General features: G+C 41.8%; 1 protein-coding gene and 1 long non-coding RNA gene across 7 annotated transcripts in view; one reads left to right on the forward strand and one right to left on the reverse strand.

Annotated features, from left to right (window-relative positions):
- The window catches only part of LOC137546519 (uncharacterized), a 100,461-nt gene that overhangs the window by 69,814 nt on the left and 6,446 nt on the right, over nt 1-24,201 (forward strand). The gene's annotated exons all lie outside the window — the stretch shown is intronic.
- The window catches only part of LOC137546516 (angiopoietin-2-like), a 142,964-nt gene that overhangs the window by 63,749 nt on the left and 55,014 nt on the right, over nt 1-24,201 (reverse strand). The window lies entirely within an intron of this gene.

Here is a 24,201-nt window from a genome sequence, read left to right on the forward strand (position 1 = left end):
TATAGGTATTTCCAGGAATATTCTATTATGAATGTAGCCAAAATGCACAGGCATCAGTGGGGTTGTCGTTTCCACATTAGCACGGAGGAAAAAAACATGCACAATCGGCTTTATGCTACTGTTCAGGCCATACTTTGTGCCTGCACACTGCGGGCGCGCTTGTACACAGAAGGGAGTATGACCACGAGCAATATTCAACATTAATGTGGAATATTGTAAAAGGGTTTGAGGGCAGGAACACAGGGGTGTAGGAAGGCTGGGGCAGTGTCTAGACCACATGTCAAACTTTGGCCCACGGGCCAAACTTGGTCCACCACTGCATTTTAAATTAACATTAATTTTGGCCTGAGGCAGTTTAAAAGTTGGCCCGCCCACGTCCATCTATCTAGCTAACCTATACTGAGTGAACCTAAGCCTGTCTAACTATACTGGGGGCAACTATCTAGCTAACCTATACTGAGTGTGCCTAAGTGTGTCTATACTGGGGGCACCTAACTAGCTAACCTATATTGGGAACACCTAAGCCTTTCTATATTGGAGGTACCAACCTAGCTAACCTATACTGGGTGCACCTAAGCCTGCCTAACTATACTGGGGGCACCTACCTAGCTAACCTATATTGAGGGCACCTACCTAGCTAACCTATACTGGGTGCACCTAAGCCTGTCTAACTATACTGGGAGCACCTAAGCCTGTCTATACTGGAGGCACCTACCTAGCTAACCTATACTGGGTGCACATAAGTCTGTCTAACTATAATGGGGGCACCTACCTGGCTAACCTATACTGAGGCCACCTATACCTGGCTATCTATACTGGAGGCACCTATACCTGGCTTCCTATACAGGGGTACCTACCTATACCGAGGGTCCCCCCCCCCCATCGCGGTTATAGCATGAAAAGAATATTGTTGTGTGCCATACGATCATTCCAAATGGGGGGGGGGATTTGACTGTTGGCCCTCGACCTGGTCTAAGTTTTTCATTTCGGCCCTCCGTCTATTTGAGTTTGACACGTCTGGTCTAGATATCCAAAGGCTTCCCCCTACCGGGGTAAGTATCGAACTTTTTCAGTCTGGCTTCAGATACACTTAAGCACACAATACGATTATATGATTTAAGGAAAATTCTATTTAACTTCAACAAAAGTGCTCAGTCAACCAATGACATGACCGAGCAATTGCAAGTGCAAACGACTTGTACCTACGTGTTCAATTGCACGATAGCAGCCCCACAGTCATATGAGTTGATCCGCCCAATTTGATTGGGTAAACTGCCTGTTATCAGTCGCTTGTCTAGTCATTTGTCATGCATACACGCGCCCAACTATTGTCCAACAGACCAACTTCAGACAATAGTTGGTCAGAAAAGTTGCACATGTGTACAAGCCTTTACAAGTAGGACTACAGATGCAATTGTTTATCTTATCAGTCTATTTTCACTTCACAGTAGTTTTGTCTGACACCTATAGCATGTATGTACAAGGCATAAGAGCAGATTGCCAGCAGAGGTCCGTAGCACTTGTTGGCATGAGATATCCAATCCGGCCAAAATTGTCAGGATCTCAAATTGACAGAACTTGCGCTGAACATATGAAACACTCTGTCTTTCCAAAGATTTTGCACAGCTACTCACTTTCACTGCCATTTATGCAGTCCCCTCCTGCTCCTCTGCCTTAAAAGACCTGGGTACCAAGCTGCACAATCCCTGTCACAATGCCTGAGAGACATAAGTAGCTGAGGAGGATTCAGACTTGCGGAGGAGGAGTCAGATCTGCACAAAGCTGTAATTTTCTTGAGAGGAATAATCCTATAAAAACACAGCAATATGTTTATTACACTAGTTTTCATAAATGATCCTCGCAATGTATGACATTCTCCTGGGAATCTAACGGGCAAGTCATTTACTGCTATTTTCTTTTTCACATTCTGTAGCCTGCAGAGTTAATACACTGACCAAGAAAACTCTGATTAGTATGACAGGGAGGCTTCACTAATCAGAAACAGCAGAGGACTTTTCCAACAGTTGCTGCCAAAAGCTGTATGAATAGTGTGCAGATAACTTTCCATCTTTGTGTCTCTTGACAGAAAGGAATTGCTTGACAGTGACAAATGAGATAAGACAAAGGCAGTATGAGGTAAAATAGATTTCTCAGTTTTTGTGTTAATTTTGGAACATGCCTTAATTGTTTTTATAAAACACCATTACAAAATGATTTAAGCAGCAGCTAAATGAAAAGGAACAAAGGGCATTTGGCCAACTTGGCCCATTTGATCATTGTTCTGTGATTGCCTATTTGGTATGTGTTTTTTATGGCAATATCATCTTGCAATGATTGGAGAAACTTTAGTTACTGCTGCATTGACATACCTTCAACTGCGATTTGTCATCTGAAACAGGTCCAGCTACATTACAGGTTCTGCAGGCGTTTCTATGCAATATGTCTACCGATGGTAGGCTGGCTGTAGGTGCTTAAATGACAGCTGGAGTGAGTGGCATAGGGAGACTGCCATATGTATTTTACCAGTTGCCTGGCATACTGCTGATATGTTTTGCTGCAGTAATGTCTGAATAATACCAGAAACAAGCATGCAGGTAATCTTGCCAGATTTATTGTACTCAAAAAGAAAAATATTTCCAGGAGCAACACACTAATATAATTAAAACTTCCACATCTTTAATAGCAATCTGCATTAAGATCCAGGCATGACAAAAAAAACATGTACTGTACAGTATATTTGAAAAAATATATATATATGTTTTTTCCCACAATGCAACAAGGTTCACAGACAGCAAACTGTCAGGACCATGGTCATGACATCACACTGTGGGAGGGGTTTCACCCCAATATCAGCCATATAAACCCCCCTGATGAGCTATTTGAGAAAAGGTAAAGATTTCTCATGGGAAAGGGGGTATCAGCCACTCATTAGAGTGAAGTTCTATCCTTGGTTACTTTTTTTTTAATTTGGATGATATATAAATAGATATGCAAACTTTTCACAGGATTACACAGGAAACATTTTGATTTTGCATAGCACTTACAGTACAGAATAAAAGTTTGGACACACCTTCTCATTCAAAGAGTTTTCTTTATATTCATGACTATGAACATTGTAGATTCACACTGAAGGCATCCAAACTATGGGCTCAATTCACAAAGCGGTGCTAACTCAGTTAGAGACTTTAGGCGTGATAACTATTGCACCACGCTGGTGAAAAGCCAGTTTAGGTGTGATAAGTTTAGGCATGCTAAGTTTAGATAAGTGTAGATAGCGTGCAAAGTCCCGCACGCAAAGCAGCGCCATTAAACTCTATGCAAAGTGCACCAGACTTTGCTAGCGCAAAACTTTTGATCAGCTGTGCACTGCGGTGCTAACGCAGTTGGTGCTTAAATTTATCATGCCTAAACTTATCACACCTAAACTTATCATGCCTAAACTGTGTTTAGGCGTGATAAAGGGCTTTTCACCAGCGTGCTAACTGTTAGCACCGCTTTGTGAATCAGGCCCTATGAATTAACACATGTGGAAGTATAGTACATAACCAAAAAGTGTGAAACAACTGAAAATATGTAATATTCTAGGTTCTTCAAAGTAGTAACCTTTTGCTTTGATTACTGCTTTGCACACTCTTGGCAATCTCTTGATGAGCTTCAAGAGGTAGTCACCTGAAATGGTCTTCCAACAGTCTTGAAGGAGTTCCCAGAGATGCTTAGCACTTGTTGGCCCTTTTGCCTTCACTCTGCAGTCCAGCTCACCCCAAACCATCTCGACTGGGTTCAGGTCTGGTGACTGTTTAGGCCAGGTCATCTGGTGCAGCACCCCATCACTCTCCTACCTGGTCAAATAGCCATTACATTGCCTGGAGGTGTGTTTAGGGTCATTGTCCTGTTGAAAAATAAATGATGGTCCAACTAAACGCAAACCGGATGGAATAGAATGCCGCTGCAAGATGCTGTGGTAGCCATGCTGGTTCAGTATCCTTCAATTTTGAATAAATCCCCAACAGTGTCACCAGCAAAGTACCCCCACACCATCACACCTCCTCCTCCATGCTTCACGGTGGGAACCAGGCATGTAGAGACCTTTTCTGCATCGCACAAAGACACGGTGGTTGGAACCAAAAATCTCAAATTTGGACTCATCAGACCAAAGCACAGATTTCCACTGGTCTAATGTCCATTCTTTGTGTTCTTTAGCCCAAACAAGTCTCTTCTGCTTGTTGTCTGTCCTTAGCAGTGGTTTCCTAGCAGATGTTCTACCATGAAGGCCTGATTCACACAGTCTCCTCTTAACAGTTGTTCTAGAGATGTGTCTGCTGCTAGAATTCTGTGTGGCATTGACCTGGACTCTAATCTGAGCTGCTGTTAACCTGCGATTTCTGAGGCTGGTGACTCGGATGAACTTATCCACTGCAGCAGAGGTGACTCTTGGTCTTCCTTTCCTGGGGCAGTCTGCATGTGAGCCAGTTTCTTTGTAGCGTTTGATGGTTTTTGAGACTGCACATGGGGACACTTTCAAAGTTTTCCCAATTTTTTCGGACTGACTGACCTTAATTTTTTAAAGTAATGATGGCCACTCGTTTTTCTTTACTTAGCTGTTTTTTTCTTGCCTTAATACAAATTCTAACAGTCTGTTCAGTAGGACTATCAGCTGTGTATCCACCTGACTTCTCCACAAGGCAACTGATGGTCCCAACCCCAATTATAAGGCAAGAAACTTAGTGAATGGCAGTTGCTCAGTCCAACTGTCAAAAAAAGTGTACAGTAGGCAGGGAGGCTGGCCAGCATATTTATATAAACCCTTTTCAGTTAGTGTCTTTATAAAGAATAAAGGTCATGCTGAGAATCCCCCATGAAGAGATAGACTAGCCCAAAACCTGTCAGTTCTGTCAGATTTCTACTACCTTCTGTAAGTGACAGCAACACAGGAGAAAAGCAATTTATGGCTCATTTTTGGGGGAGACATGTACTGGTACTTCTTATTTGTATGTATTTACGTATATTTTACATTTTCACATTTTTTGTAATAGTGGTCCTTTAACAAGATGTATTTCAAATATTTGCATATGACTGTTAGCAGCTGTTATAGGAAATGCTAGCAGGGGAGATGTACATAGGAATTTCAGTGATGCAATACTTTGCAGCTTAAGTCATCTGTATACTGTTAATGTTTTTTGCTAATATTACCTGTCGTCTAAGATAAGAATAACTTACTAACTATACAACATGTCCACATTAATCACTACAGATATATGATGAGGATAAAGTATACTCCTTCTATTCTTCCAAATGTGTCAGTATGTAAAATACAGCCACCAATTTGGTCAAAACTCTAAATAAAAAGACACCTGTGTCTCCTTATACAGTATTCCCAGCTACAATCCTCCAAAGAGAAATAAATGCAATCTGTTGCAATACACAGAGACACTGAAGCAAAAAAAAAACAAAAACGGAGACACAAGTCTAAAGCCCCATCTACACGATACAATTCTTTGTGCAATTTGATTACGATTCTATTTACGATCCGATTAAATCCGACATGTCCGATTCGATTCAATTCGATTTGCCATTGTTTTGCAATGGCAAATCGAATTGAATCGAATCCCGATCGGACATGTCGGATTTAATCGGATCGTAAATAGCATCGTAATTGAATCGCACAAAGAATTGTATCGTGTAGATTGGGCTTAAAGCCCAATCTACACGATTGGGATTCGATTCAATTCGATTTGCCATTGCAAAACAATGGCAAATCGAATTGAATCGAATCAAATCGGACATGTTGGATTTAATCGGATCGTAAATAGAATCGTAATCGAATCGTACAAAGAATCGTATCGTGTAGATATGGCTTTATATTGTTTCCAGTAAAGGAAGATCTAAGAAACTCCAGTTGTTATCTATGCAAATTAGCCATTGAGCTCCACGACTTTCAAAGTCGCAGAGAACTCTGCCAGACATTTGAGATAATAAGCTTTAAAAGACAATGGCCTCAATTCACTAAGATCATGCTGGAGATAATAAGGCAAAAGAAAACTTACCTCCACTAGTAAGAGAGTTATCTTATCTCTTCATTCCTTACGTTACCTCTTCTGTAGTTAATTTACCTCCTCTGTAGTTATTTTCACACGCAGTTAATGAACAGCCTGGGCCATATGCAATTCCCTTTTTCACCTGAGTTTTCTCCTAGGAGATAATTTTTCATCTTCAATTTAAAATAACTTTCCAACACTTTTCAACTTAAAAAGTACCAAAAAGTAGGTGAGAAAGTACTATTAAAATTATTTTGAGTATTTTCTTGCTTGCTGGTGGCTAAAAAGACATTTTATTGCCATGTTTAAAATTATCACCAAGGAGAAAACTCAGGTGAAAAAGTGAATTGCATATGGGCCCGTCTTTAACTCTGGAGTTATTTTAAGGATTAAAGAGTTAACTTAAAGACAGAAGAGTTAACTTTAGGTTTGCCTGAGGTAAAATGTTTCCTGAATACTACATGCCTTATCACCATGGTAACAACTCTAGAAGAGTTATTAAAGACAGGAGATAAGCTTAGTGAATTCAGGCCATTGGCCTCAATTCACTAAGATCATGCTGGAGAAAATAAGGCAAGAGATAACGCAGTGAGAGAGTTATCTTATCTCTTCATTCCTTAAATTACCTCCTCTGTAGTTAACCTCCTGCCGCCCGCGTCACGCCAGTAGGCGTGGCCGCGGCGGCAGCCCCAGGACCGCCTAACGCCAATTGGCGTAAAGTCCTGGGGCTCTGTTTTGCATGAGATCGCGTGCATGGTGCGCGCGCATCTCATGCTCGTAGGGCGGAGCTCCGCCCCGCCTTCAGTCTCCGAGCGGCTATTGCCACTCGGGAGACTGTTAGACGGCGATCACGCCGTCTATTTACTTGGTGCAGCGCTGCGATGAGCAGCAGCGCTGCACTGGGGACAGCCGTGTGACACGGCTGTCCCCATGGGGGACAAGAGAGCGATCGGCTCTCATAGGCAGAAGCCTATGACAGCCGATCGCCATAATTGGCTGGCTGTGGGGAGGGAGGGAGGGTAGAAATTTAAAGTAACAGGGTTTTTTTGTAAACAAATCAAAACAATAATATTTATAAAAAAATAAATAAACATGGGGGAGCGATCAGACCCCACCAACAGAGAGCTCTGTTGGTGGGGAGAAAAGGGGGGGGGGGATCACTTGTGTGCTGAGTTGTGTGGCCCTGCAGCTTGGCCTTAAAGCTGCAGTGGCCAATTTAGCTAAAAATTGCCTGGTCACTAGGGGGGTTTAGCCCTGCAGTCCTCAAGTGGTTAATTTACCTCCTCTGTAGTTATTTTCACACACAGTTAATAAACAGCCTGTCTTTAACTCTGGAGTTATTTTAAGGATTGAAGAGTTAATTTCAAGACAGAAGAGTTAATTTTAGGTTTGCCTGAGGTAAAATGTTTCCTGAATACGACATGCCTCGTCACCATGGTGATAACTATAGAAATGTTATTAAAGACAGGAGATAAGCTTAGTGAATTGAGGCCATTGTATCTTTTTTTCCCTCTGCAGGGAAGATTTTGCAGAGCAGGCTAGTGAACTTTTGAACCCATTTAGATTGCTGAGTAGTGTCTAAACTGCAAATATTAGAGAATGATGCAATGTTATAAAAAATACTATATAACTGAAAATAAAAATATTAGAATATTTTCTTTGCTACTAAAATTCTAGTAATTATCCGTATTACACAACCAATTGATTATATCATAATTTATTTTTTCGCTTCAGTGTCTCTTTAAGAGCCCACATTAGTGTCATGACATTAGTGCGTTTCAGGCTCCATCAAGCCCTTTATGTATATTTTAGGAGTATATTAGGATATGGAAATCAGCCCAGAAGTTTGCAGTTAATAAATCTTTGCTAAAACAAATAAGAATGGTAACTAATGTAGCCCTCGAGTGTGGTGGAGATGTCTGGTCTGCGCATACCATAGAATAGTGTTTCTCAACATTATTACAGAATGTACTAAGTACCTCCTGGTATTTACTGAGAACCCCCTTCACATATGTATACACTATATTTACATATATTTGTTAGTTGTGCTCCATTGCATATGAATGTTTTCTAAACATTCTCTTATGATTTTAATTTACCAAAAATACTTATTGGGATGTTTATATACAGTGACTTCAGACTGTATTCAGACTCCGTTCAATATTTTCAGTTTTGTTATGTTTCAGCCCGATGCTACAATCATATGTATTCTTTTTTACCCTCATTAACCATTACCGTCGCACGTACGTGAGTCTCACGCATGTGGCAGGTGCTGCTGTTGCCGCAGGGACGTGAGACTCACGTCTATGCAGTCTGCGGGGCTGTGTGCGCGAACGTGCTGGCGGCAGCCGGCGATCGCTATGGTCCCAGCAACAGGGGGGATTGGTGGCAGGGGACAGAAGTCCCCTGAGCCAATCCGTACTTGTCCAGCGAGAATGATCACTGTTTTTGTTCAAAAACAGTGATCATTCTCTGATTTTGTACCGCTCGTGCCGCCACGCTTCCTCCCACTCGCTCATTTCCACTGCTCCCCCCGCCGATCATTAGATGAATGAATAGGAACAAAGTCCTCATTCATTAATATCTCTCTAGGTCCACGTGATTGCCGGCATCAATGAGATGCCTGCATCACTTTTGAAGTAACACAGGCACAAATTATTTCCTATTTAGCGTACTTATTGTACACAATAGGAAATAATGTGCGAGGACATCTTGTGGCCAAATAGTAAAATTACAATTAGTATAATTAGTGAAAAAATGCACCTTTATTACCAAACAAAATACTATCACCATACATTGTACTAAGGATAAGATTTAAATGTTGCAGTAACTGGGAAAAATGGGCAAATAAAATGTGTGGATTTTATCCACAGTTTTACGTTTTATTTTAAAACTATAATGGCCAAAAAGTGTGAAATAATGAATATTTTCCATTTTTTTCTTATTATTCCTATCAAATGCAAAATGCATTTAGAATAAAATGATTCTTAGCATAATGTACCACCCAAAGAAAGCCTAATTGGTGGTGGAAAAAACAAGGTATAGATCATTTCACTGAAATGTGAAAATTCCTCTCGTTCTTATGGTGAAAACAACCCTGGGCTGAAATGGTTAATCTACACTAAGCACCCCATAATGACAAAGGGAAAACAAAATTGTAGACAATTTAGTACAGTTACTAAAAAAAAATTAAAAAAATTGAAATATCACATTTACATAACTATTCTTCAGACTCTTTGCTTAAAGTGGACCCAAACCAAACATTTTTTTTAATTCAAAATATTTAGTTGCACTACTCTGACACATACAAAGATAAATAAACACTCCTTCAAGCCTATGTGCATTTCAGTGCATGCTTTTCACCCTTCTCTTATCATAACTAGGGTTATACAGGTGGCAGCCATTAGCAATTCCTCCATTGCCAGACACTACCTACTCCCGCATTTTGCCGGATTTTGTCCCGGCAATTTGAAAGGAAGGGAGGGGTTTCTCCAATAAATGTGAAATATTTTATATTTGTCATCATGCAGCTGAAAAAAGGCTGCTATTTATTATTATAATTTAGAAAATAAAATGTATTTCTGAAATCTTGTATTTTTAATTTGGGTCCACTTTAACAGGAACATCTTTGGCAGCAGTTACAGTCTTGAGTATTTTTGAGTAAGGGGCAACAAGCTTTGCACACCTGGATTGGGGCATTTTCTACCACTCTTTTTTTCTTTTTTTGCAACTCCAGACAGTTTGGATTGGGACTGTTGGTGGACAGACATTTTTAGGTCTTTTCAGAGATGTTTGACAGGGTTCAAATTAGGGCACTGACTGGGCCACTTTACAACATTCACAGAGTTGTCCATAAGCCACTCCTGTGTTGTCTCCCCTGTGTGCTCTGGAATGTGTTGGAAGCTGAAACTTTGTTCCAATCTAAGGTCCTGAGCATTGTGTACCGGTTTTTATCAAGTTGACTCATCCCCCACCAATGTTAAAGCCCCTGCTGCTGAAAAGCACCCTCACAACATCATTCTGCCACCACCTTCTTCACTGTTGGGATGGCATTGCGTAGGTGATAAGCAGTGCTTGGTTTCCTCCAGACATAACTTTTAGAATTGAGGCCAGACAGTTCAATCATGGTTTCACCAGGCCAGAGAATATTGTTTCTTACAGTCTGAGAGTCTGTAGCAAGTTTTCATGTGTTCTGCATGCAGGAGAGATTTTCATCTTGCCACAGAAGGTAATGCCCAGATCTGTGGAGAGTTGTAGGTATGGTTATCCTGCTGGAACTTAGTCCTATATTTACACAGGATCCCTGAAGCTCAGTCAGAGTGATCATCGGTTGTTGGTCATCTCTCTTACTAAGGCCCTTCTCCCTCAATTTCTCAGCTTGAATGGGCAACTAGCTCTTGGAAGAAACCAGGTTGTGCCAGGTTTCTTCCATTTGAGTATTATGAAGACCAAAGTGCTCTTGGGAACCTTTAGCGAAGCAGAAGTTTTTTTGTAGCCTTCCCCAGATCTGTGCTTTCCTATCTCAGAGCTCTAAAGTCAGTTCCTTTTACCTCATTGTTTGTTTTTTTATTTTTTCTGGAATATGTATTGTCAGCTGTGAGACCAGCTATAGAGTGTGTGCCTTTCCAAATAATATAACAAGCAATTCATTTTACTAAACGTGGACTCCAGGCAAGATGTATAGACATCTTAGTGGTGATCAAAAGACATGGGAGACATTCGAGTTAAATTTCAGTTAACCTGCCTGGCGGTACGCAGTTTCAGAGGCTGTGTCTGCGGGAGGATTTTTTAAAATAAAATTTGATTTAAATGGTTAAGCTAGCACTTTGCTAGCTAACTATGGACCCCAAGTCCCCCGGCACAGCTCTGATCCCCTCAATCGCCGCCGGCAAAATTTACCCGTCTGGGATCCCGCGAGAGCCGCAGCTTCACCATTTGGCTTCAGTCGTTGCTATGGCGACAATCGGACATGACGTTTGATGTCATGCGCAGTCCCTATCCTCCCCATAGCGAAGCCTGGAGCTGATTGGGAGGCTGCGCCATCGCGGGATCCCTGGGGGGTACATATAAAGGCGGAGATCGGGGGTGATCGGGGGAGAGCGAATGGACTTGAGGGACATGGTTAGCTAGCCTAGTGTTAGCTTAAGCATATAAATCAAATTTTATAGAAAAAAAAACATTACCAGTTACCTGGCAGCCTTGCTGGTCTATTTGGCTGCAGTAGTGTCTGAATCATACCAGAAACAAACATGCAGCTAATCTAGCCAGATCTGACAATAATGTCAGAAACACCTGATATGCATATGCTTGTTCAGGGTCTGCGGCTAAAAGTAATAGAGGCAGATGATTATAAGGATAGCCAGGCAACTGATATAGTTTAAAAGGAAATAAATATGGCAGCCTCCATATACCTCTGGCTTCAGTTGTCCTTTAAGGTTCTTGCAAAAAGTCTGAATACTTAAGTAAATGTGAAATTTATTTTTTTCTTTCTGATCAAAATTACAAATGTGTGCATATTACTGATGGAAAAATATTATACAATTGTAGCATAAGGACACAACATAACAATGTTGAAAAACGTAAAGAGGGTCTGAATACTTTCTGAAACCACTGAATTTATCTTTTTTTAATTTCAAAACTTTATTATAACAAATTGACTAAGACAATTTCAGGAACTCCTTAATCCCAACTGCAGTACCATGGGGTATACTTACTGTATTTTTCGGACCATAAGACACACTTTTTCTCCCCCAACAGTGGGGGTAAAAGTCAGTGTGTCTAATGGTCCAAATACTACAATTATCAAGGCAGAAAAGCCACAATTACCGGTAATTAGTCCATTGCCGGGTTCAAACTACACTAATTAGCTACATTAATCCAGACTACCCCCAGCTACACTAATCCCCACTGCCACTCAGCTATAGTAGCCCCCACTGCCCCCCAGTTATAGTAACCTCCACTGCTCCCCGGGCCTAGGGAACAGGGGTTAGTATAACCGGGGGGGGGGGGGCAGTGGGGGTTTCTATATCTGGTGGGCAGTGAGGGTTACTATAGCTTGGGGGGGTAGTGGGGATTAGTGAAGCTGGGGGGCAGTGGAGATTAGTGTTGGCAAGGGATACTGTAGCTGTGGGGGGGGGGGAGCAAATCTAGGTGCGTCTTATGGTTTGAAAAATACGTAACTTGATTTTTATGAACCTAGGCCATAAAACACTGACTAATAAGTCGACTTTATACAAAAACAGGGATAAATACATAGATTGTAATGATTGGTTCACAGAATCTACTTATTTTTTTACACTGGTAGCACTCACTTACAACTACAATAAATATTCGCTTCATATAGAGTTGAGCAGAAAATTTTACCAACTGCAAATCACCAGTGATCCAACGAATGAAAGAAGTTTAAAAAAATGTAAGTCTTTATTAGTTGATTATCCAGCTTCCAGTGAATTTATTTGCAGCTACTGGTTGTAATGAGGAAATTAGTGAATGTTTTTATTATAATTATTTTTATTTATAGAGCCCCAACATATTTCATAGCACTGTATAACATGCAAAGCTTACAACAATGGGGAGCACATGAGCAGTTTATCATACTGCACAATCAGGACAACCAGTGACACAATTATCGATACATACAATTCATGTGTTGTTTGAATAACATCACCTATACTGAGAGATGTTCATATGATAAATTGCACAGAAATAGGAAACTCTATGCCCTTATGAGCTTACAATCTAGAGGACAAATGGGGAGCTCCCTGCCTGTTTTGGTCAGTATTACCATTAAATGACTGATAGCAGTACAAGGCATTTTAAGTTATAGCTCCCAGCTGAACTCTTTTACATTCTTGTTATGTCACAGATTCTGTAAAGTGTTGTAAAAGCTTCATAATAGGTGAGTTATATAGTAATAAATAACAGTGCAGAATATACAGTTTTGACTGTTTATCTTAAATCAGCCAGAAAATCATTTAAATGTTTAAATCCATTGGCTTGATTAATTATTGCGGATGTAGATGGTGAAGTTTTGAGATTAGGTAAAAATGCTAATCCCAAAACAGCACACCAATAACTCGGGCTCCCAAAGTTCATTGCTTAGAGTTGACATCTGATTCTGTACTCTCATTCAAATTTCACACAGTTATCCTCCTAGTGTCAACTCCACCTAAAAGATATCTCACAAATCCATTCAAATCTATGGTTCACACCCTTATGTACCGACTAGAATACTATAAGACATCTCTCTGTGGATTGCCAATGAATTGGCTGGCACACCTCCAGTCCATCCTGAACTTGGCTTCAAGTATCTAACTTTTACATATAAGGCTGCCAGTAGTCTGGCTCTACCAATTATCTTTTGTTCTCATCCATGCTTATCACCTCTTACCACTCCAGCATTCAGGATTTCTCACATGCTTCACTAGTCCTGTGAAACTCTCTTCCTAAATATGAACAAAAGTTGTCAACCTCTGAAATCTTTATAACAAATTAAAAAAAAAATCTCCTTTTTAGGCAACCATATGATGGACCAAAGCCATATTAGTTTGTTAACGGACCACTATTTTGAGCTTATAACCAATACACTCCACTTCACTTAGCTCTTGCATCCACCAATTCATACCTTAAACTGTAAGTTTGAATACGCTTAGCCCTCTCTTCTGTGACAATTTGTGATTTCTGTATATGTACATATTGTATATGTATACAGTGGCGTAGCTAAGGAGCTTTGGGCCCCAGTGCAAGTTTTACATTGGTAAATTAATATTAATTAACACAATTAATATAGCACAATTAATATAGCGCATCAAAACCTGCCAAGGACAACCACTGTGTTAAAAGTACAAGAAGGGGATGGGGAACAGCCTGTTAATGATTATTATCATTCAAAGCATCTATAGAAGTGATCATTACAAGCGCAGGACCAATAAAGACCTAATACTGCAGTTGAGAGATGGCCCTAGGGGGCCCCTCTGGCCCCCTGTATGTATATGTATATATATTTAGTACAAGGTGGTGTACTATATTGTATTGCCCTTGTTTGTCCATTTTAATTGCCTGTTAAATATGTACTGTACAGCACCACAGAAGATGGTGATGTTTTATAAATAAATAATAATAATCATGCTGGACAACCGTTTTGTGAGGTAGTTAAACGAACTGAATCTGTACAAAAAGAGGTAACTTGGTGTAACTACAGATGAAAGACTAGACTGCATTCAAAGTCAAGTCTTGGGTTAGCAATTCATCTGGTGTATTACTGCCACTATTGCAAATAGCATATCTTGAATCGTCTGCCATGTATAAAAAATAATAATTGGCTGCAGACTGAGGGTATATTTTTAATAACATTACATTACAAAATGTCCTGTATAGCACTTATATATTTTATAGCATTATTACAACAAAAGTTTAATGAACCCCTCTTTTCACCTATTTAAAGCATAACTGAACTGACATGAAGCGATAAACATGGGTACCTATTGTTCGAAGTATAGTTAGACTGGGTGCATTTTGTATGCAAATAAGGCAGTAAAACAAGAAGTCAATGTCAGCCTGGGCTCTCCTGAAATCTAAATAGAAGCAAAACACTTTCATTTGGCTGTGCAAATAATGCTGATAGCTAGATAATGCTCACAAGCTCCAAAGCTAATAATATATTTTGTTAGGATCTGAATGAACAGGTTTTATATCACACTGATATGGCTTCTGAGCACACTTCACTGCCAAAATTCAGGGCCGGGCCGAGGCAGAGGTGAGAGAGGCTCCAGCCTCAGAGCGCAGTGTAGGAGGGGACGCACAACTCCCTCACTTATCATTCCCCTATTGTGTTTGAAGCAGAGAGAAATAAGAAAAGGGCATACATGGCAGTGACTGCAAGCCAGATAACTAGAGATTAAGGTGTTGGCGGCCTCTTAGTCTAATAGCAATCAGTGTGTGACGGCTGGGATGGGAGGGATGGGGGGTGCACTTTGATGTCTCAGCCTTGAGTGCTGGAGGACCTTGTGCTGGCTCTGCCAAAATTTAACCCATAATAGTGTAAATAAGAATATGAGACACTGGGACAGTTCTATATACTCTTGCCACTACACATACAATTAAATATCCCTTGAGTTAATTTTCAGTTCAGGTTTGCTTTAAAACTAAATACAGTTCACGTGAGTGGAACAGAGAGCCTGAGAAGAGAAGCATGTGGAGATTGTAGGAGAACAGAAAACAGTACTTAACCAGGAAGTTTATTAGCACTTATCATATGCCTAACATCATTTATTTTAAGATTACACTGCTATATTTAGGAATCATGAAGTTTCTTTTCTTATGGGAGGCAAATTAACTTGTCTTTGTGACTTCATACGAGCATAATTTTTCTGGCTGTACTATATCATACTGGGCTTAAAAAGCCATTTGTGTCTGCACCTCATTTACAATGGTGATCGTGTAACTTTTAGGCATACCGTTTGATTCACATTGTGCATACCAGCTTAACACAGCCTGCGTTTTGTATTTCCATGTATGGCCAAATTCACATGTTATTCCATCAAAGGCATTGTTCTGGCATATTCTTAGTTTATGCACTATCCGTTCCATCAGCAAAGAAACAAACTTAAGAAATCCATGGGGGGTCATCCAGCTTGATAGATTAAATTCTTCTTATATAAAGTTATCATTAAACTGATCTAAATATATCAGAAAAATAAAACCTTTTCCAGGCTGTTTTCAATACATCAATCTGAAATTAATGAATCAAGCTGTGATAATGCAACCCAGCGCTATGCAGCTCATACACTACAGTATTGCAATGGCCAGACCCTTAATCACACTATTTACTCCATATCACAAACCAGCCGGGCATCAAACTTCACTTCACAACACAAAAAAACACATAGGCTTCAATTCACTAAGGGCTGTTCGGTAGAAAAAATAAGGTTGGCAAAGTACAATATTCGGTATTTTAGACTTTTTTTTTCAAATTGACTAAGATTTCCACACATGCGGTTAAGTTTGGTAATGTACCAAAAAATGTTGGTGCAATTCACTAAGCCCTCCACAATTCACTAAGCTTTCCACAATAACATATGAGGTTCTGTAATATTTGGTGGCGAAACATCTGAACCCTTCGCTGTTAGGCAAGGTTGCATGCTAGCGCCCGCACTCTTTGTAATCTTTTTCTCGGCCCTGCTACTGGTAGCCTTCAAAAATTGCAATGTTGGAGTCCATCTGCTCTCTAGAAAAGACAGAAAGCTCTTCAACATCAGTCTCTTAAAGTCAACGACCAAACGTCAAGATATATTCGCCAGAGAATTCTTATATGCACATGATGCTGCACTTCGCAAACTCATAAGAGGAGCTGCAGGAACTTATTACAAGATTTGGTCGTCCCTGTCCACTATTTTCTATGAGTGTCAACACCAGTTCACACATGGTTCAAGGAACAGACCAGCAGCCCAACATCATGCTGGATGGTGCTACTTGAAGTTGTTGATCATTTTTGTTATCAAGGCTCCACAACAACATCTGCACTATCCAATAGCAAAGAAATAGACTCTAGACCCAGAAAGATTACCTCGACAGGTTCTGTTGGGTCAAATTGAACATGCAAAAAGCCCAGTGGGACGACATATGCTTCGATACAAAGACTCTTGCAAGCGTGAAATTGCTTTCGCATTAATACTGAAGGCTGGGAGAAATGTGCTGAAATTAGAACCTTATGGCGTCAAGACCTAAGTACCAGCACTAAAAGACTTTGCATCAATTCGGCCGCACCAGCCAAATCACATTTTATCTTCAAAAAATGTGGCAAGAAATGCCGTGCTGCTATCAGCTTATTTAGCCACAAGCAATGTGGCAACACGAACAGATGATACCCACAGACGTAGCAACAATCATCTGAAAAAGAAGTGGTGGCCAATGATGATGCTTGTAACATCTCTACAGCTGTAGAGCAGGTCAAGCAGCAAGCTGTGATTCTTCTCTCTGCATCTTCTCTCTGCTCCTGTGTCAGTTTTGTGAAGTACGAGGCTTCCTGCATCTCCTTAAATGTGTTTGCATGTCGCTAAAGTGTCTCTCTTCAGTGTATCAGTATATAGATCTAAAGGGATAAAGAAAAGCTTCTTTGAATGTCTTTTTCTCATGCTCTGTGATTCTCATGTCCCACCGGCCAGTGCATTGGATCAAATAAGGTGAATAGCAGGTTCGTGTGGCTCTTACTGTTGGCTGTCTCCTTTGTCTGTAGCATTACATTGATTGTTACGTACCAACAGGTCAGAGCTGGTCTTAAATATAGAACACTGTTACTTGAATTTACATTTCTTGAGAAATTTACTGCACAAGTTGGTAATTTACTTCACTGGTCAGTAATTTTACTTTTCAGTGCTGTAACAGCCTTAGTAAATTGGTATTTAGTAAGATGTTTAGCAAGAAAAATCAGCTGTTTTCTGCATTAGAGATTGTCTGGGTAATCACTGTAAATTGGTGTTTTGGGAGGTTTTCATGTACAGTATATACTTGAGTATAAGCCAACCCAAGTATAAGCCGACCTCCCAACTTTTCCCTAAAAAAACCTGGGAAAAATGATTGACTCAAGTATAAGCCGAAGGTAGTAAATGCAGTGGTCTTATAGTGAAGAAGAAACTATTGTTTGGAGAAAGTAGTTGACTTGGAGGGAGTAGAAGATATATATGCAGTGCAAACTGCCAGGTTGGAATGGTATGTGTACGCAACATCTGTGACCCTGCCATTGTAAAGTGCGTACAGGTGTCTCATACCGATTACATTTTTATAGTCACAATCTTATTGGATGTAAAGTGCATCAAATGGTTGCAAATGAAACTTATGTGGACAGCATAACACCTTCAGAATTACTATAAACATGCAGATGAAGTACTTTAAAATGAAATAAAGATTGAAGCCGCACATTACTCTCAATTTAGGTCTTCTTTCAGCTCAGCAAGCCAAAACAACCGTATCGGGCGATTATTGCAGTCTGTAATATATAGTAGCAAATATATCGGCGCCAAGGGACAATGGAACCGCCGCTGAGAAGAACAATGTCCAAAAGTTCAGAAGTCAGGCATACATCAAAGGTCAGCGCAGGTTTAGAAAGTCATTATGTGTAGGGAATGGTAAATTCTTCACCACAATATATCAAATGCTCAGAGGTTGATATCGGCCAAACATCAAAACTAGAAAAGGCTTACCAGCTCCAAACAACCCACATTATAAGGTTGTAAAATGGCTCAGGTTACAGATAACGTCCAGGGAACATCAGACGTCGTGAAGATCCAGTGGACATCCGTATGGAGGTAAAGTTTCAGGAATTTATATAGGAAACAAAAACGGCAATATCTAAGCGTAACCCGTTTATTTAGATAAAATTTCTTTAACTACTTCCCGACCGCCGTATAGACAAATGGCGGCCGGGAAGCAGACGCCGCAAGGACCGCCGTATTGACAAAATGCGGCGGTCCTTGTTTGGGCATGGGCGGAGCGATCGCGTCATCCGTGACGCGATCCTCCGCCTCCGCCTGTCGCCGCTCACTCGCCGCAACATCCCGCCGGCCATACGGAAGCGCCGGCGGGATGTTAACCCGACGATCGCCGCATACAAAGTGTATAATACACTTTGTAATGTTTACAAAGTGTATTATACAGGCTGCCTCCTGCCCTGGTGGTCCCAGTGTCCGAGGGACCACCAGGGCAGGCTGCAGCCACCCTAGTCTGCACCAAGCACACTGATTTTCTCCCCCCCCTGCCCCAGATCGCCCACAGCACCCATCAGACCCCCCCCTGCCCACCCCCCAGACCCCTGTTTGCACCCAATCACCCCCCTAATCACCCATCAATCACTCCCTGTCACTATCTTTCAACGCTATTTTTTTTTTATACCCCCCCCCTGCCCCCTGCTCCCTCCTGATCACCCCCCCACCCCCCAGATTCTCCCCAGACCCCCCCCCCCCCAGACCCCCCCCATGTACTGTATGCATCTATCCCCCCTGATCACCTGTCAATCACCTGTCAATCACCCGTCAATCACCCATCAATCACCCCCTGTCACTGCCACCCATCAATCAGCCCCTAACCTGCCCCTTGCGGGCAATCTGATCACCCCCCCACACCAATAGATCGCCCGCAGATCCGACATCAGATCACCTCCCAAATCCATTGTTTACATCTATTCTCTCCTCTAAACACACACTAATTACCCATCAATCACCCATCAATCACCCCCTATCACCACCTGTCACTTTTACCTATCAGATCAGACCCTAATCTGCCCCTTGCGGGCACCCAATCACCCGCCCACACGCTCAGATTGCCCTCAGACCCCCCCCCCCCCCCTTATCAATTCACCAGTGCATTCATTACATCTGTTCTTCCCTGTAATAACCCACTGATCACCTATCAATCACCTGCCAATCACCTATCACCCATCAATCACCCCCTGTCACTGCCACCCATCAATCAGCCCCTAACCTGCCCCTTGCGGGCAATCTGATCACCCACCCACACCATTAGATCGCCCGCAAACCCGCCGTCAGATTACCTCCGAAATGTATTGTTTACATCTGTTATCTTCTCTAAACACCCACTAATTACCCATCAATCACCCATCAATCACCCCCTATCACTGTTACCTATCAGATCAGACCCTAATCTGCCCCTTGCGGGCACCCAATCACCCGCCTACACGCTCAGATTACCCTCAGACCCCCCCCTTATCAATTCGCCAGGGCATTATTTACATCTATCCTTCCCTGTAATAACCCACTGATCACCTGTCAATCACCTGCCAATCACCTATCACCCATCAATCACCCCCTGTCACCCCCTGTCACTGCCACCCAACAATCAGCCCCTAACCTGCCCCTTGCGGGCAATCTGATTACCCACCCACACCAATAGATCGCCCGCAGATCCGACATCAGATCACCACCCAAGCGCAGCGTTTACTCTCCTCTAAACACCCACTAATTACCCATCAATCACCCATCAATCACCCCCTATCACCACCTGTCACTGTTACCCATCAGATCAGACCCTAATCTGCCCCTTGCGGGCACCCAATCACCCGCCTACACGCTCAGATTACCCTCAGACCCCCCCTTATCAATTCGCCAGTGCAATATTTACATCTGTTCTCCCCTGTAATAACCCACTGATTACCTGTCAATCACCTGTCAATCACCTATCAATCACCCATCAATCACCCCCTGTCACTGCCACCCATCAATCACCCCCTGTCACTGCCACCCATCAATCACCCCCTGTCACTGCCACCCATCAATCACCCGCTGTCACTGCCACCCATCAATCAGCCCCTAACCTGCCCCTTGCGGGCAATCTGATCACCCACCCACACCAATAGATCGCTCGCAGATCCGACGTCCGATCACCTCCCAAGTGCAGTGTTTACATCTGTTCTCTACCCTAAACACCCACTAATTACCCATCAATCACCCCCTGTCACTGCTACCTATCAGATTAGACCCCTATCTGCCCCTAGGGCACTCAATCACCCGCCCACACCCTCAGAATGCCCTCAGACCCCAGCCCTGATCACCTCGCCAGTGCATTGCTTGCATCTATTCCCCCCTCTAATCACACCTTGAGACACCCATCAATCACCTCCTGTCACCCCCTAGCACACCTACCCATCAGATCAGGCCCTAATTTGCCCCGTGTGGGCTCCTGATCACTCGGCCAAACCCTCAGATCCCCCTCAGACCCCCTTCCGATCACCTCCCCAGTGCATTGATTGCATCTATTTTCCCCTCTAACCACCCCCTGAGACACCCATCAATCACCTCCTGTCACCCCCCTAGCACTCCTATCCATCAGATCAGGCCCAATACAACCTGTCATCTAAAAGGCCACCCTGCTTATGACCGGTTCCACAAAATTCGCCCCCTCATAGACCACCTGTCATCAAAATTTGCAGATGCTTATACCCCTGAACAGTCATTTTGAGACATTTGGTTTCCAGACTACTCACGGTTTTGGGCCCGTAAAATGCCAGGGCGGTATAGGAACCCCACAAGTGTCCCCATTTTAGAAAAAAAGACACCCCAAGGTATTCTGTTAGGTGTATGACGAGTTCATAGAAGATTTTATTTTTTGTCAAAAGTTAGCGGAAATTGATTTTTATTGGTTTTTTTCCACAAAGTGTCACTTTCCGCTAACTTTTGACAAAAAATAAAATCTTCTATGAACTCGTCATACACCTAACAGAATACCTTGGGGTGTCTTCTTTCTAAAATGGGGTCACTTGTGGGGTTCCTATACTGCCCTGGCATTTTAGGGGCCCTAAACCGCGACGAGTAGTCTAGAAAACAAATTCCTCAAAATGACCTGTGAATAGGACGTTGGGCCCCTTAGCGCACCTAGGCTGCAAAAAAGTGTCACACATGTGGTACCGCCGTACTCAGGAAAAGTAGTATAATGTGTTTTGGGGTGTATTTTTACACATACCCATGCTGGGTGGGAGAAATTTCTATGTAAATGGACAATTGTGTGTAAAAAAATCAAACAATTGTCATTTACAGAGATATTTCTCCCACTTAGCATGGGTATGTGTAAAAATACACCCCAAAACGCATTATACTACTTCTCCTGAGTACGGCGGTACCACATGTGTGGCACTTTTTTACACCCTAAGTACGCTAAGGGGCCCAAAGTCCAATGAGTACCTTTAGGATTTCACAGGTCATTTTGCGACATTTGGTTTCAAGACTACTCCTCACGGTTTAGGGCCCCTAAAATGCCAGGGCAGTATAGGAACCCCACAAATGACCCCATTCTAGAAAGAAGACACCCAAAGGTATTCCGTACGGAGTATGGTGAGTTCATAGAAGATTTTATTTTTTGTCACAAGTTAGCGGAAAATGACACTTTGTGAAAAAAAACTATTAAAATCAATTTCCGCTAACTTGTGACAAAAAAATAAAAACTTCTATGAACTCACCATACTCCTAACGGAATACCTTGGGGTGTCTTCTTTCTAAAATGGGGTCATTAGTGGGGTTCCTATACTGCCCTGGCATTTTAGGGGCCCTAAACCGCGAGGAGTAGTCTTGAAACAAAAATGACCTGTGAAATCCTAAAGGTACTCATTGGACTTTGGGCCCCTTAGTGCAGTTAGGGTGCAAAAAAGTGCCACACATGTGGTATCACCGTACTTGGGAGAAGTAGTATAATATGTTTTGGGGTGTATTTTTACACATACCCATGCTGGGTGGGAGAAATACCTCTGTAAATGACAATCTTTTGATTTTTTTACACACAATTGTCCACTTACAGAGGTATTTCTCCCACCCAGCATGGGTATGTGTAAAAATACACCCCAAAACACATTGTACTACTTCTCCCGAGTATGGCGATACCACATGTGTGGCACTTTTTTGCACCCTAACTGCGCTAAAGGGCCCAAAGTCCAATGAGTACCTTTAGGATTTCACAGGTCATTTTGAGAAATTTCGTTTCAAGACTACTCCTCACGGTTTAGGGCCCCTAAAATGCCAGGGCAGTATAGGAACCCCACAAATGACCCCATTTTAGAAAGAAGACACCCCAAGGTATTCCGTTAGTAGTATGGCGAGTTCATAGAAGATTTTATTTTTTGTCACAAGTTAGCGGAAATTGATTTTAATTGTGTTTTTTCACAAAGTGTCATTTTCCGCTAACTTTTGACAAAAAATAAAATCTTCTATGAACTCACCATACTCCTAACGGAATACCTTGGGGTGTCTTCTTTCTAAAATAGGGTCATTTGTGGGGTTCCTATACTGCCCTGGCATTTTAGGGGCCCTAAACCGTGAGGAGTAGTCTTGAAACGAAATTTCTCAAAATGACCTGTGAAATCCTAAAGGTACTCATTGGACTTTGGACCCTTTAGCGCAGTTAGGGTGCAAAAAAGTGCCACACATGTGGTATCGCCGTACTCAGGAGAAGTAGTATAATGTGTTTTGTGGTGTATTTTTACACATACCCATGCTGAGTGGGAGAAAGATCTCTGTAAATGGACAATTGTGTGTAAAAAAAATTAACAAATTGTCATTTACAGAGATATTTCTCCCACCCAGCATGGGTATGTGTAAAAATACACCCCAAAACACATTATACTACTTCTCCTGAGTACGGCAATACCACATGTGTGGCACTTTTTTGCAGCCTAACTGCGCTAAGGGGTCCAAAGTCCAATGAGCACCTTTAGGCTTTACAGGGGTGCTTACAATTTAGCACCCCCCAAAATGTCAGGACAGTAAACACACCCCACAAATGACCCCATTTTGGAAAGTAGACCCTTCAAGGTATTCAGAGAGGGGCATGGTGAGTCCGTGGCAGATTTCATTTTTTTTTGTCGCAAGTTAGAAGAAATGGAAACTTTTTTTTTTTTGTTTCTCACAAAGTGTCATTTTCCGCTTACTTGTGACAAAAAATAATATCTTCTATGAACTCATTATGCCTCTCAGTGAATACTTTGGGATGTCTTCTTTCCAAAATGGGGTCATTTGGGGGGTATTTATACTATCCTGGAATTCTAGCCCCTCATGAAACATGACAGGGGGTCAGAAAAGTCAGAGATGCTTGAAAATGGGAAAATTCACTTTTTGCACCATAGTTTATAAACGCTATAACTTTTACCCAAACCAATAAATATACACTGAATGGGTTTTTTTTAATCAAAAACATGTTTGTCCACATTTTTTGCGCTACATGTATACAGAAATTTTACTTTATTTGAAAAATGTCAGCACAGAAAGTTAAAAAAATCATTTTTTTGCCAAAATTCATGTCTTTTTTGATGAATATAATAAAAATTAAAAATCGCAGGAGCAATCAAATAGCATCAAAAGAAAGCTTTATTAGTGACAAGAAAAGGAGCCAAAATTCATTTACGTGGTAGGTTGTATGAGCGAGCAATAAACCGTGAAAGCTGCAGTGGTCTGAATGGAAAAAAAGTGGCCGGTCCTTAAGGGGTAGAAAGCCCTAGGTCCTCAAGTGGTTAAAAGGCAGTAGATATAAAAACGATAACTCACATACGGGGCCCATAAACAGGGAACCCCGGAAGATTAGCGCGCATGTAATGGTCAATCGTAGATCAATAGACAATGGTGCCGCCTGTTACCTTCCCGACCGGTTTCGCAGTCTTGCGTCATCAGGGGAGAAA

This window comes from Hyperolius riggenbachi, chromosome 2 (genome assembly GCF_040937935.1).
Source record: "Hyperolius riggenbachi isolate aHypRig1 chromosome 2, aHypRig1.pri, whole genome shotgun sequence".
In the NCBI taxonomy this organism is placed as follows: domain Eukaryota; kingdom Metazoa; phylum Chordata; class Amphibia; order Anura; family Hyperoliidae; genus Hyperolius; species Hyperolius riggenbachi.